Below are 15,322 nucleotides of genomic sequence, written 5' to 3' on the forward strand. Positions count from 1 at the left end.
TCTAAAAAGAAGAAAGTGATGCCTCAGTAAGTTATTCCAACTCTTAGTTAACCCAACTCCTAGTTATCCTACCTGCTGAAAGGCTACACACTGTTCCCATCTGAATTCATACTGCTTAGGCAATAATAAGCACTCAGAAATTAAGCCGCTAACATGGGGAGGGAAGGGGGGAGAACAGCCTATTACCTAATATGTTTTTAGATGCATAGTCTCTCCTAGACCAGGATTATGTCACACCCTAATCTATTCTCTTTTAATTGAGGAACAGAGTGAGTTTCTGAAGTCTGTTATTAGAAAGCATGTTTTTCACTCCTTAAGTCATTCTTGTAGGTCTTCTTGGAACTCTCCAATTATTTTTAATTATTAAAAAATGCTGGACTTCAGATCACAATTGCTGTACTTTATACAATATTAGTCAGATCATCTCAGTATTTCTATTTGTTAATTCTTTGGACAGAAGTATATGTAACGATGGCCAAACACAGCGACAACGGCAGCAATTCCAAAATATATTCAACATTTGTTTTGGGTAAAACACAAACAAACAACCTTTGTTGCACTCCCCATTTTCTGTCACTTCTAAGTTACAATTATTTTTTTAGTATAAGTATTACAGAGAACTTCTTACCTGGCCTTTCTAGATACTACTTGGCTTCTCTAAAGAGGCATCATCTACCAGAACAAAACCTCACCTTCTGAATGAACAGTTTTCAAAAATAACATGACCACCACAAGCAAAACAAAATCAACAAAACCCCCCAAAACCCACGCACACAGAAATACTAGCTATTAATTCAAAACATGTCTGGTAAATTCTTCCAGCTTAGTAAAAGTTCTTAAACATATATAGGTTGGTATATTAATCATCAATTCTTGCTCAACCAAAATGATGAAATTATTTCAGGTATAAAAGAACACTAGGTCTTCTTCCCCTTTCCACACACATATACACAAAAAAAAAAAAAAAGAAAGAGAAGAGAAAAGAAAAAAAGACACTGATACCACACCCATATATTGCAACTCTTATCACAGGCTCCTAGGAGACAAAGTTACAGACCACATTACGCTACCCACTGTACAAACACAGAGTAAGACTGTTCAAAGAGCAAACAAGCTAAACATAAGGAACAACAGATGGAGAAAGACAAAAAGGAGAATACAAGGAAACAGCATCACCATGAATAATGGTTAGAATTAGTTCTTGTTCTAAGAATGGCCTGTTGGAGTCCCAGAATGACAGGAAAGGTGGTGGTTTGGCTTTGTTTTCAGTAGGCTTTGTTTCCTAAAGTTAGCTTCTTTTGCATTACCAGGTTGCAACTGCTTTAAAGGGTGCACACAGGGAACTTCTCCAAGCATGAGGAGCATCACAGGAGAATGAACAATAGTGTTTAACTGCCCATGATGACACTTTCTAAACAGCACTTAAAATCTCATGAACAACAACAAAAGATAGGTAATACCCTTCACAGCTAAACCCCAACTTTAATATAAAGGTAAGTAACCTGTTATTTTTACAACCATAAAATATAAGATGCAAAAAGACCAGACAGTCAAAGCAGAATATAAGAAAAGCACTCTTCTTCAGGATTCTGAATCTGTATCAACAGAGCAGGATCATTTTTACCACAACCGTAAGAAAAACTGTTACCACAAGATATAGAGACCAAAGGCAAAGTATAAGATTTAGTCATGTGATTTATTAACACAACTACATAATGAACACTTAATTGTTTATTAACAATTAAGAGACAGCTTACTATGTAGAAGAAATCCGCAGTCTGTTAGAAGAGTTTCTGTGTCTAAAACATGGGCTAGATTACAGGCTTAAACCAAAGATCTCACAACAATGCTGTCCACAAGTGACAGCACAGAGAGTTTTCCTTTTGGGGAGGAAGGACTGCCTTTGTGATAGTAGCCTGAGCTAAAGGTCAGACATCCACAAAGGGAAGTCAGAAGCACACACTGAGATTTAGCTGGTATAGAAGGCAGCAAGTCTGGCAGAGAGAGAGACTTGAAGGTCATCCATACTGAGATGATAGCTGAGTTATGAATGAGATTAACAAAATAACTTTTAGAAAAATTTGATGTAGTACCAGGGGTAAATGCCAAACTGGAGAGGTCTTACAGGGATCTAAAGAAAAGGAACTCCAGAAAGAAGTAAGGTTTTCACCAAGGTTAAACTTTCAAGGTGGGGGGGCAGGGCGGGGGGAGAACAAGAGAAAAAAAAAAAAAGGATAGTTGCATTATGAGCGTGCTTTTGTTTAAAGTTCAGTATGGTTATATTGCATAGAAGAGCCTAAAGGAACACAAGATGCCAATATGCTTCCAACGAAAGTCTGCAGGAGGAAAAAACAAACAGGTCCATGTTTCTAAGAGTGACTATGAGCCATAACAGGCCTAAATTAGAAAATCGTGCACATAGTTATTCTATGGGTTATGCCAAATTTTACCATCTTCTTCCAATGCCATCTTTCACAACAAAATTGAGGAAACTGCATGCAGAAACCAATATGAACTCTTCCATAACACCACTGTCCTCTCCTAATGATCCGCTTTCTTTGCTGGCCTCCCAGGAGTTAGACTGGTGAGCTATGGTACAAGTATCTAAGCAGTTGTTGTCCTATCAGTTAACAGAGTGTGTGACCAAGTGTACATCACTACTTTGCACAATCTATTAAACAGGGGAGAAGGTGGAATTAAGATGACATCCTGCTTAGCATGTATCAGCAAGTATTAAAACTAATGAGTAGGGACTATGCCTTGAGAGACTAGGTACACAAATTTAGGTATTGCAGCTTTTAGAAGTTACAGTGATACAAACTGAAGGATTCTGATAGTCTTTTAAGAGGTAAGGAAAAAAGTTTATGAACCTTAATGTACAGTTAAGTACAGAGTGCCTAATTCATTTATTTTAGGTAAAGCAGTGACATATTAAGTGTTAACTATTTTAGAGATCTAAAACTATCATTTCTGCACGACAGCAATGCATGATTAAGTAGCCTCATCTCAGACAAACTTAAAGAAAAAAAAACCATCACAATCCTCTTGTGCTACTGACACTCAGTATGGTTGGGGAGAGCACTGGTAATGCCTGAGTACACTTCAACCCATTACTGCAGCTACTCTGTTTGGAGCACTGAACACTTGCTTCTGCATCCCTGCCTCAGCGATGAATCCCTACCACCCCCATCAGATTATTCTCCAGTAGCTAATGGTAGAAGGGGCAGAGAGGAAGTTATGGTGAAGGTAGCTCCAAAAGCCTTGGAAAACAGAGAAAGATGGAGTGCTTAAGCATTAGGACAAACGTACAAAGCATAAATACCCTCCAAACACAGAGCAGTTTGAAAAATACACTGGTGGCAATCACGTCACTGGAGACTCTCAGTTGACCACAAAACTGAATAATTTCTGTTAATTTTAATTATATTAGACTAGTAAAATCTGAGTATCATCTGTATTATAACCATTGATTGAAATAATTTTTTTCTGATAGCAAACTGGAGTAACAAAACAACTTTCATCCACATGTCCAATCCACAAGATACTTCAGGTGAAAGCACGAGAATCCCTCAGCGGACAGTTACGAGCTAACCTGTCTATAAAGGACAGTCGTTGATCTCATCTAATGCAACTGTTGATGTTCTCATCCATACAGACATATAATAAAATTTCGTGTGTGTGTGAATCCTATTGAACTCTAGTGGCACAGAATTTCACAGAATAAATACGGTTTTTGTCTTAAAAATTGTAATTTCTGGAAGCTCACAGAAGACAAAAGCCTTAAATTGCCAAAACAATTCAATTATAAATAAGTGCGAGTTGAAATCATAGAATCATTTAGGTTGGAAAAGACCTTTAAGATCATCAAGTCCAACTGTAAACCTAACACTGCCAAGTCCACCACTAAACCATATCCCTAAGCACCACATCTACATGTCTTTTAAATACCTCCAGGGATAGTGACTCAACCACTTCCCTGGGCAGCCGCTTCCAATGCTTCACAACCCTTCTGGGGAAGAAATGTTACCTAGATCCAACCTAAACCTCCCCTGGTGCCATTTGAGGACATTTCCTCTCATCCTGTCACTTGCTACTTGGGAGAAGAGACCAACACCCACCTCTCTACAACCTCCTTTCAGGTAGTTGTAGAGAGCAATAAGGCCTCCCCTCAGCATCCTTTTCTCCAGACTAAACAACCCCAGCTCCCTCAGCTGCTCATCACAGGACTTGCTCTCTAGACCCTTCACCAGCTTCGTTGCCCTTCTTTGGACACGGTCCAGCACCTCAGTGTCTTTCTTGTAGTGAGGGGCCCAAAACTGAACACAGTATTCAAGGTGCAGCCTCACCAGTGTGGAGTACAGGGGGACAATCACTTCCCTACTCCTGCTGGCCACACTATTTCTGATACAAGCCAGGATGCTATTGGCCTTCTTGGCCACCTGGGCGCACTGCGGGCTCATACTCAGCCAAGCCACCCAGAGCAGCAATGAATGCTCCTTGGCCATCTCAGTAGGGGAAAGGGATGGAGATCCACACTGCAGCAAAGACACAAGGCACCTGGGAACAGGAATTAGGACTTCTCCCCCCAAAAAGGCAGCAGGATCAATAGCTCAGCTGAAGTACATCTACACCAATGCACACATGGGCAACAAAGAGGAGCAGTTGGAAGCCATTGTGCAGCTGGAAAACTATGATATAAAATCAATATAGTAAAAGCATTAACTGAAGAGGACATACCACATAACTGCATTCCAAAAGTCTCACATTGCTCCCTTCTACCTAAAATTTCTCCTATAAGTACAAAACACTATCTGACAAACTCACAAATCTTGGTCCAAAATGAACAATACTGACATCTAAATTGAGCAGCTCTTTCATATACCAACTTAGCACCTACTGCCAGCCACATCTACCAGCCATATTTACCAGCAGCATGTAGGGTATGCTACAAGTATGGAAGAAAAGCTAAGTTTCCTCTGACCTCTAATCTCTCAGAAATCCAGTTATCCTCCTAGAACATTCACCTAGTAAGATTAAATCACTGAAACTAAATTAAAGTTAAAAAGAAGTCGCAAAAAAAGCGCCTTCAACTGTTGAGTTAAACTCACCAGTTTCAGCAGACAACAAAACTCCTGTAGCATACAGGACTTTAAGAGCCTCATGAGGCAAGTATTACCTCAAACTTCTCAGAAGGGACAGCTTACTAGTCTTTTGAATTCTTCTGAACTTCAAATTTCAATCCCTTTCCACAGCTAGGTTGAGTTAATTGTTGTGATGTACATGTCTTCTGGAAAAAAGAAACAGTTCTCCACAAACAGTGGATTTTCCATTAGTAACAATACTTGATCTAAATTCTTCACAGAACTCATTCTGCTTTTGTTGCAGAGTATATCAATTGCAAGCTCTGATACAAGATGATACAACTTCAGTATTTAGGCCTCAAAACCAAAATGAAAGCTACTATAACAATGCAAGATTGTTCATGATGCTGCTGGACAAAAAAAAAAAAAAAAAAAGGAGAGCAAGCCAGCAAAAATCTGAAAGAGGTTGTACCAGTTTTGGTCCCACATCCCTCCAAATACTTGAACAAGCTCTGCAGAAGACAAAGAAATTTGCTTTCACTTTTTCACTGGCATTTGTATACTCTTGCTGATGCAAATCCCTCTTAGCACATTATTTCAGGGTAAGCAACAGTAGAATGCCATCATGTATTTGGGGTCAAGAGGATTAATAACAATAATATAAAGCAAATTTATTAGATCCTCTAATTAAGACAGCCTTTTATTAAAACAAGTTATTTAGTTTAACTACCTAATAATGTCCCATCATCACCTTCATTTGACAAATTGTGGCTGAGGAGTTTGGTTCCTAGAGCCAATCTTGCAGCAGTAAGCACGGAATACATTCCCCCATGCAACAGCATGGCCTATCACACATCATAGGATACACTTTTTACCTCCAGTCACGTGCTAGAGAAAAGGCTGTACCATCACCACCACAGTTGGAGGAGGACAAAGTGCCATCTACTAGGATGCTTTTGTGCAAGACGTTAGTGTAACTCACAAACCAGCTGGCAACTGCTTATTGAGGTCTACTGAGTCTTAGCTATACAGCTGTTCTTGGCAGTAGTCTCATCTTTTCATAGGCAGCCACACAAAGCTGCAATAATTTTTTCAAACCAGCTCCAGTACACAACATCCTTTTTCACTCCCTTCCAACACAACAGCCTCCCTCCTTCCAAAGCATTCCTTGCCTCGATCAGTCTTAGAAGTAACTTTTTTAACATGAAGAAGCATCAGAAAAAGCAGAACAGCTGTTAGACTGGAATGTATAATGAATCAGAAGTAAAATTATCTAGTAGCCTTACATCCAAGACACAGTAAGAGTTTAAAAGTTACAATCAAAATTTAAAAATTACAGTAGTAAGTCAAGGCATAGAACAGACCACTTTATTAATGATAACAGGCCATACAAAATCTCAGCGTCTTTCATGAGGTTGGTAATTTTAGAAGCTGAGAATAAATCCAAATCTGATGCCTTCCTCCTAAGCAGTGAGGTTTTGCAGAGAACCACTTATTCTTTGTACACGTAAGCCACCAAAAAGTGACAAAGAAAGTTGCAAGCTATGCAAATCTGGGAAGTCTACTATGTAGAATGGCAAGGGAGGAAAAAAAAAAGAAAGAAAAAAAAATATTTCAAGATACAGGCGGTGGGGAAGACTACAACACCGGAATCCCCCCTGTACCCAGGTGAAGAACCCAGAGCACAAGACAGGCGCTGCCTTTTTGTTTTGTTCTCCGGCCGCACGTTCCCCCCAGGCCGGCGGCGCTCCTCGCGGCGGCCTCTAGCGGCGGCGGCCCGCAGACGGCGGCCGCATCCCAACTCGGCTCCTCAAACCGCTCCCCGTGCGCACACCGCCTGACTTTCTCCTTCGCTGCGCTACTCGGCGATTTCAGAATCCCCCGTGCAGCAAGAAAAACCCCATTATCAAAAGGGGCGCAAAACAGAGTCAAATTACACCCCAATCCTACGGACAGGGATTGGTAATCAGCCTCTCCTTAGCCGACCTAACGCCCAACAGAGATCACAATCTGCTTTGAAAATCCCACACAGATGAAACACTGAAAATGCTCGCTATGAAGAAGCTTTGGGTTTCCCCAGTGACCTCCAGCTTTTTGGGGAAGAGGCAAAGCAGATGGCTCAGAAGCCCCGTGCCAAGGCGCACAAACTGCCAAAAGCGCCCAACAAAATCACCCAAGTAAATCTGCGGGTGTGAAGAACCAGTCCAAATGCACAAAGGAGACACGCTGGAGTACGCTCCGCAAATTGCTGGGTTATTTTAAACCTCTCATTCCTCTTCTTAGCTTCAAGATACGCAGGACACGGGATTGGAGAAAGAGGGGGAAAAATTTAAAGATGGCTAAAGATGTCTCGTCACGGATTTTAATACACAGTCTGAAACTCTAGAGGGCACCCGAAATATGCCCTCCCCCTCCCTCCTGAGCCGGGTAACGTGAGCAGCGGCAGCAGCCCGTCGTCTGCTTGCCGGAGTTGGTACTGCAGGAGCGATGTCTGCAGCAGCAGCGCCCACCCCGAGGAGGAGCCGCCTCACAGCCATTACTGGGGCTTCGCCCCAGGGCAGCAGCTGCTGGACCCAGGAATTTCCCCACCCAACGCTGGAGGCCCCTCCTTCTACCCCAGCCCCCAGAGAATATAGGGGGGGTGGGTGAAGCCCTCCCTAAGCAGGTCTAACAGAGGCAGAAATACATACATAAATAACACTCACAATGGAGCTCCCTCTCCTTGTTGGTCTCTGCCAAGGCTGCACCAAACTGGGCTGGAGCCTAAGGGAAAGACATGGGGTTAACATGGGGCAGTGAGGAGCAGGCAGCGCCCCCAAGCAGCGTTTCCTTTGCTTGGCCAGGGCAGGTACCGCCTGCATCACCCACCACTTCCCTTTAATCCCAACCCTTTAAGTAAATAAATAAATAAATAAAAATTGCCCTCCCCGGGGGCGGTGGGGTACTCCTCAAGCACACCCACGCCGCCTGCCCCCGCTGAAGGAGGGGAAACAAGGAGCCGCCCCGGGCGCAGCTGCACCAGGGGCTTCTCCGCGCGAGTGCGGGGGAAAGGCAGCGGCGGCACCCACGGCGGGGAGCAAATATTACCTGCTAACTTGCCTAAGCAGCCCTGAACCGGCGCCCCGGGGGGTCGCAGGGCCCTCAGCGGCGGCGCCTCAGCGCCGGGCGAGCGCCTCGGCCCCCCGCACGCTCCCGCGGCAGTTGCCCCCGGTCTCGGGTTTGCCCCCCTGCAGTCGGCCAGCAGCACTGCCGCCTCCTGTCCGCCATTAGAGAGACCCAGCCAAACAATACGGGAGGGGAGCAGCGACGGCGGCAGGATCCGCGGAGCGGCGCGCCGCGCCGGGCAGGGGAGGGAGGCACCCGCGGGGGGGTGGCGAGGGCGGGGGGTGGGGGAGGCACCGGGGCAGAACAACAGCCGAGGGCCCGGCGGGGAAGGGAGGGAGGGAGTTAAAATAGGAGGCGCTAAAACAGACCCGGCCCTTCCCCCAAATGCCCCGGCTGCCCCCGGGCGCCCCCCATTTACCCCCGTCGCCCACCTCCAGGCCACGATGGTTGTCCGCGGGGCTGCCCCCAGTGCTGCCCGCGCCCCCTCCGCTGCCGCGAGAGGTGGCGGCGCAGCGGCGACGACACCGTGGGGTACTTAGCCCGGGTAGCTCGGAGGCACGGCGGCTGCTCTCCCATCCCCGCCCTGGGGGCAGTTCCGCGCCGCCAACCGCCCGCCAGCCCGCCCCTGAGGCGCAGCACCCCGCACCCCCACCTTACCCGGCTCCCCACCGCTCGCAGGCACGGACACCCCCCCTGCCCCCCCCCGCGGGGAACGCACGCACTCTGCGCTACTCCTCCGGCGTCTCAACTCTAACTCGGTCCAGTCCCGGGCGAAGCGCAGCTGCTAGCGAAGGGGCGGAGGAACCGGGCCAAGCGAGCTCGGGAGAGATCCGCCTCCCTGCCCCGCCATTGGCTCCCCCAGAGGGCGGGCTCTCGCGCTGGGCTAGCGGAGTGGGTGGGCCGCCCATCCATCAGAGTCGCCCGCAGCCGGTTGACCCTATAAACTGCCAATCTTCCTCTTGGCCATGCCTGGGGATCTTCCCACTTTGATCCATCAGGTTTGAGGAACCCGGATCGTTGCCCACCGGCTCGTTACCCGTGTCCGAGGGCTGCGCTCGCGCTCCCCGCGCAGCTCTTTGACAGCAGCAACTTGCAGAAGTTTGCGCTGCCGCCGGGCCGGCTGCGCTCCGCCGGCGGGGAGGTTGCGCTGCCCATCCCAGCCTTGCGCTCGGTCCCTGTGGACGCCACAGCCCGGCCGTGGGGCGCGGGCTCACCTCTCCCTCTCCGCCCCCCGCCGCCGAGCGATAGGGCTGGCAGGACTCCTCCGTGGCCCTCCGAGAGGTCTTACCCCGCTCCTCATCCCAGCAGGGCTTTGAACCTGGGGCCATTTCCATGAGGGGCAGAGCGTGGATAATGGAAGCGCTCCCACAGGGGAAAGGGAGAGAGCGCACGTATCCCAGGGAGGGCACCTCCCCCGCGCCCCCGCAGCCTGCCCAGCCGAGCAGCGCCTCCTTGCCGCCCTCGCCCTAGGACGCCCTCCTGCCCCCGCCCGCTGCGGGGGAGGGCGCCATGTCAGCCGCTGACATGGCTCCTGGAGGAGCTGCTGGTGGTGGTGGTGGTGGTGGTGGTAGCAGTGGTGGCGTCCTCCATTTTGTCGGAAGCTGCTGCGGGGAGCTTGGGACCCATTCGAACCAACGTGAGGCGCAGCGGGGCGTCCATTTGAGGCGCCTCTGCCCGGCTCCCCGCGGGAAGAGGAGCCGGGTGCCCCCGGCAGTGCCGCGGGGTGGGGAGGAGTGCTCCGGGCGGCGACGGCGGCCAGGCGCCGGGAGCCAAGCTCTCCGCCCGCCCTCCGCCAAAATGGAGGATGCGCACTTCCCTTGCGCGGCTCCTTCCCCTGCGCTGGCCATGGCACTTATGCCCGCTCTTTCGAGGACTTGGGGAGCTCAGCCTCCCGTCTTGCGCGCTGGTCCCTCTCAGCCCCATTTACTCATCCTTCTCTGCCCAGAAGAGGGAGAGAGAGCGAGCAAATACCCGCCCTGTCTCCTCTAGCCGGTATCAATTCGTGTCAACCACGCGGAGCAGTGTCCCCTGGAGAGAGCCTCCTGCATGCACAAGGAGCCGGGTTCAAGCCGCTGGCGCCATTTCCAGCCGGGAGCTGGGAGCCTCCCGCGGGATCAGCCAGGGGAGCCCGCGGAGCAGCCTTGCTCTCGGGCGGCGCAGAAGTCACTTAAGGGCTGGCTCCTTCCTCCACCACCCTTGATGTGTTTGGTTAATAATTTTCATGTGTGGGAGAGAACAGAAATTTTCTATCTTCTATTGTCACAACAATACATCTAATTTCTTCCTAATGGTCCCACCCAGAGACACAGGCTTCAATCAACGACTCAAGCCAAAAGCTTGTCCAACACTGTTACTGTATGTTGTTGATGGGAATTTATGGGTTTTTTTCACACCATCCTAGCCATGAGATGAAGCTTGGATGGGGCACTTGGTGTGGGGGAAGAGAGTTACCTCAGGGCTGGTGGCAGCTTGCACCGCCATTGTTCATACCTGAAAGAAAAAGGTGAGCTGATGGTGAAACAGCTCTAACAAACACAACCACTGCCAAGGAAGAAAGTGCCATGGAGATGAATCACCACCTGTTTTGAAGGTTTCCTCAAAGTTGCCCTGTAAATTCATAAAGTTTGTTCTACAGCATCACACCATCCAGTTAATTATGTTCATAGTAATCAGACAGCTGTTGAAATTTCAACACTGAATCTCATACGCTCCATCAGGTCAGCTGACCATTTCCATTATTAGCCTTGAATATCTTCTAGGTTGGTAGAACTCAAAACCATGTTAAGTCATCCTCCACGTTACATATTTTCCAACCTTTCCAGCTGCACATCTCAGGAAGACGTCTTTTGTTCTACAACAGTGCTTATCCATAAACATTTAAGTTCTGGTGAAGTTCAGAAAGAAATTAAAGAGGACTTAAGCACCTGGTTTTGAGAGCTTTGATGCATCCAGAGATGGATGGTAGAAAATGAGTGGTTTTCTAATTTAGAACATGTTAAGTGAAATGTATCACTCTTATTAGTCAGTAAAAAAGTAACCAAAGAGCACCTTCTTCTTACCATTGCCCTAGCAATAGACATTACCTGACAGTGTTATCTAGGACTTTTATGTAGCAGTGTAGCAACAGACCATTTTCATTAATGTTTTAGATTACACAGTTCAAACAGAAATTTTAATAGTTTTGCTTGCAATTTTGGAACTGTAATGAAATGTATTTGTATATAAAAGTCTATAACTCCAGAGAACCCTTGCCCCCCTATAGACATGTAACCCTATTTTTGAATTTGTATGTTCAAATGTAGACAAAAATAATTAAATACACCATGATTTTTCCATTATTTTTTCAACTGACATCAGGAGAAAGGAGGAAAATGTTCAGACACCTATGTAAATTCCTCTTAATCTGTAAAACCATGTATAATTCAGATTATTTTTAACAATAATCCCGATAGAATAATTCTTTGTTATGGTTTGAAAGAGTTAGCATTATCTCAAACACCAAGCAGTAAAATCTCTTCATGAACAACAGAGATCTGAAACGGATGTATTTGTAGGCTCCACACCGCTGCTTTCATGGACAGGCCTGATGTCAGCAACTTCACTAAAAAATGTCAAACGTATTGACTGGCAGTAGATAAATTCAACAAAGCTGAACCAACAGTATGCTCAATGACTTACAAGAAGAGTGACATCCTTCTATCTGTCATGGAGTAAAATTGTCTCAAAAAGCAGTTAACTGTATTTGAACTGAGGAGGAGTAATCTGATATATTTCAAAGAGTTTATGTTTGAGCAGGAATCTTAAGAACACTGCCAAGCCAACCTTCAAGTGATGCATAGTATATTGTAGGAACAGAATGAACATATTTTAAAGATACCTCCTGCTATCAGCAATAATTATCTATGATAAAGAATAGTGGCATTTGTTCCAGAATGAGAAGGAAACATATTCCTTTGACTGAAGGACTTTTTCAGCCTGAACCCTGTTTAGGTTCACATCAATCTAATTGTCCAGGTGTCTAGAACAGAGTTCTGAGGAAAGAAGAGGAAATACTTGAACATGATGTCTTTCACTACTTCATATATGTAACACTTGGAAAGTAGAGGTTCATGAAACCATTTAGAACACAGTTTATTACAACTGATTTGAAGATTAGCTTGGGAAAAAATTGTGTTTGGAATGCAGATAAAACTTATGTTTATAGAAATGTCTGTGTGTTTCCACCACCTGTGGAAGTGAAAATGGAGTATAATCCTTTGTAAAGGATGTGACCCCAAAATTTCTTTTATGTCATTGTTGGCTTCTATACTGCCCCGCCCCACAAACCTTGGAATCTCTGCCTTACATAGTTTTATTTTTCCCCTTTATCTTATTCTTTTCTCTAGTTTCTTCCCCTACCATTTCTGCCAATATTTCTTTTTCTTTTCTGTCCTTAGTCTCACTTCTCTGTCTATTTAGCCTCAATCCCCCTTGGCCATCACAAAGAAGAAAGATGTGGACAAACTGTATTTGTTGATGGAACATGTCAGGTTTTCATTGTCATGGCATAACAGAATTCTGGTCTACTAGTTGGTTGCCCAACACAACTTCAAGAAATAGTAGTGGAAGGAAAAAGATTAAAAAACCAAAACCAAACAAAAAAAGTAGAATCTTAAAACAGCTATGATCAGTAACACCTTGATAATTTTGTTTTTATTATATAATATTCCCTCTATTGGTGTTCCGATTTTTTAGTTTCATTAGCCATTGCAGCTATTCTTCATAGACTAAGCTCTTAATGAAAAGATACCGTATGTGTGTATATGTTTGTACTGTACATAACAGAACCCATACTATAAAAAATTGAAAAAAATTGCTTTCTACAAAACATTACCTGTGGTTTTCATTATGGTTGTTGAACTACATATACTTTTCATAATATTCATAAACAAATCAATATGTATCTATAAATAAATTGCATTCAGCTGTTTAATTTGCAGCTTATTTAACCAAAAGTGATCTTTCAAAAGGTCAAATAATGAGACAATATACACTATCCTATACGATTACTACTAATTGCATGATATAATATGTCTTCAAATTACCTTTATGCCACATCCCATATTTCAGTTTTGAAAAAGTAAAGAATAACTTAGGTTCTAAACTGGGCAACCTCCTCGCAGAAGACATTGCAATACAGTAAAGATTAAGAATGGAATACCCAATAAAGTGTTATTCCGAAATCACTTGCAGTGAATTTACAATAATCAATATAATTTTTACTTGCAAAATAATTTTTATTAGTTTTTAAATATGGGGTTTTGAGGGGTTTAGTTGCATAAATCTGTTGTCTTTATGGAGAAGAAATGACAGTGCAAAACAGAATATAGGACCTTAAGACTGGAAGAGACTCCCTGGGACAGTGAGTCCAGTTTCTTGCTATTACAGGAAACTGTGTCATATAATCCCTTCCAGAAACTTTTCAAGCTCCATCTTAATGGTAGTTTGATATGTTTATCCCCTACTCCTGTTGCAAATCTGTTCCAGAACTTCATTGTTTTGGTGGTTAGAAACCTTCCTCTAATTTCCAGACTAAATTTATTCAAGAATCCATTATCCATTTGCTTTTGTGCCAGTATTCATCCGTTGGCTTAAATAGCTCTTCTCCCTCCCTGGTGTTTACCCCTGATATATTTATAGACAGTAATCATATTCCCTCTCAGCCTTCCTTTGCTAGACTAAATGAAGATCTTTTAGTCTCTTCTTGCTCAACAGATCTTCATTCCACTCGTCATTCCACTAGTCTTTATTGGCACCTGTCCCTGTCTGAACTCATCTGTCTTGAACATGGGTTCAAATTCCTATAATATTCCACTTTCAGTCGAATTACTACATTGCACAGTACATTAATATTTCCATATCTCCATGAAATATCGCAGTCTTGGGTGTGCAGTTGCCTTTTTGCACAACTACATTAGATAACCACCAGCTATTCTAGTAGTACTTTGAACATAGTAGTACTATGTTCTTTTCTACACCACTCATTTACTGGGAAAGTTCTCTGTTAACAGCAAAATTTTTATTAGCCTCCAAGTGCATGACCTTGCATTTTGTACTATAGCAGTTTGTTTTGTTTCCATTAGTTAAATCATCAAGGTCATTCATTGTTTTTCCATATGACATCCCACTGCAGCTGTGTTGATGATGCTGCCTAATTTTGTGAAACCAGCCAATGCAATAAGCTTATTTTCTCTTCTTCGCCAAACAATAAGATCAATCCCAAGAATAACTCCCAAATAAATCTACTAGCAGACACTCTCCAATTTGACACTCTCCTGTTCAGTACTACCTGCTGCCATTTCCCTCATTCTGCTCTGGAAAATATAATCTTATCTCTGTGCTTATCGATGTGTAGCAAAGCTTTTTTGCTAGTCAGTCCCTCTTTCCCTGAAAGCTCTCTACTTACTCTCAATTATCCTTTTTATGCACTGTGTTAGCACCTGCTCCTTGAAGAAACAGGAAATCATTTCCATTTCAACTCCTGACCTCCTCAGTTCAGTTGACTTGATTAACTAGGTCCCTTAGTTTACCAAAATTTGCCTTATGAAATCAAGAGGCAGACCTGCTTTTGTTTTCTTTCCATTCAATTTACACCAAATCAACTTTAGGATAATTTTCTACAACTAGCTTTTCTATACTGTCCTCAAACTGTAAGTCCAAGTCTAAAATAGCATCATTTCATGTTGGTTTAGTGACATTTTGCTGAGAAAAGCTGTCAGCTATGACATTCAGCTATATTTGGGGCCCTGCCACCATTAATAACATTTGTTCTTCAACCTACTAAACCAATTAAGGAAAAAAAAAAGCAAATAGCTTTTTGCCACCTTAGTGAGTTGAAGTGACTTATGTGTCAGACAGGTACCGAAGCCCCCACAAAGACAGCACAGAAGAGTTATTGCAGCCTGAAGGAGGACAGAATGACTCCATTTCAGCAGGAGGGAGTTGTTGCATGAACCTAGCTTCTCATCTTACCATAACCTATCTTTGGAGCCGCATCTGTGTATGTATTTGTATATATAAAGAAAATTCCTTATTCTTTCTAAACCCAGTTTATTTCTAGGTTTTCATTAGTGGATCTCAAAACCTATTTGATCGCA

At 44.5% G+C, this 15,322-nt stretch overlaps 1 protein-coding gene across 6 annotated transcripts in view; it reads right to left on the reverse strand.

Moving 5' to 3' along the window:
* The window catches only part of ZMYM2 (zinc finger MYM-type containing 2), a 95,344-nt gene extending 85,748 nt beyond the window's left edge, over positions 1-9,596 (reverse strand). For 3 of the 6 annotated variants that reach the window (XM_075490947.1, XM_075490950.1, XM_075490946.1), the window contains exons 1-2: positions 8,909-9,031; positions 7,787-7,844 (exon numbers count right to left, since the gene is read on the reverse strand). The gene's annotated coding sequence lies outside the window, so the exon portion shown is untranslated. Of the gene's footprint in view, positions 1-7,786; positions 7,845-8,168; positions 8,465-8,908; positions 9,032-9,400 lie in introns of those variants that run through there. The other 3 variants (XM_075490949.1, XM_075490951.1, XM_075490948.1) reach the window with 3 other exon arrangements.
* Between the last annotated feature and the right edge of the window lie 5,726 nt (positions 9,597-15,322).

This window comes from Mycteria americana, chromosome 1 (genome assembly GCF_035582795.1).
Source record: "Mycteria americana isolate JAX WOST 10 ecotype Jacksonville Zoo and Gardens chromosome 1, USCA_MyAme_1.0, whole genome shotgun sequence".
NCBI lineage: Eukaryota > Metazoa > Chordata > Aves > Ciconiiformes > Ciconiidae > Mycteria > Mycteria americana.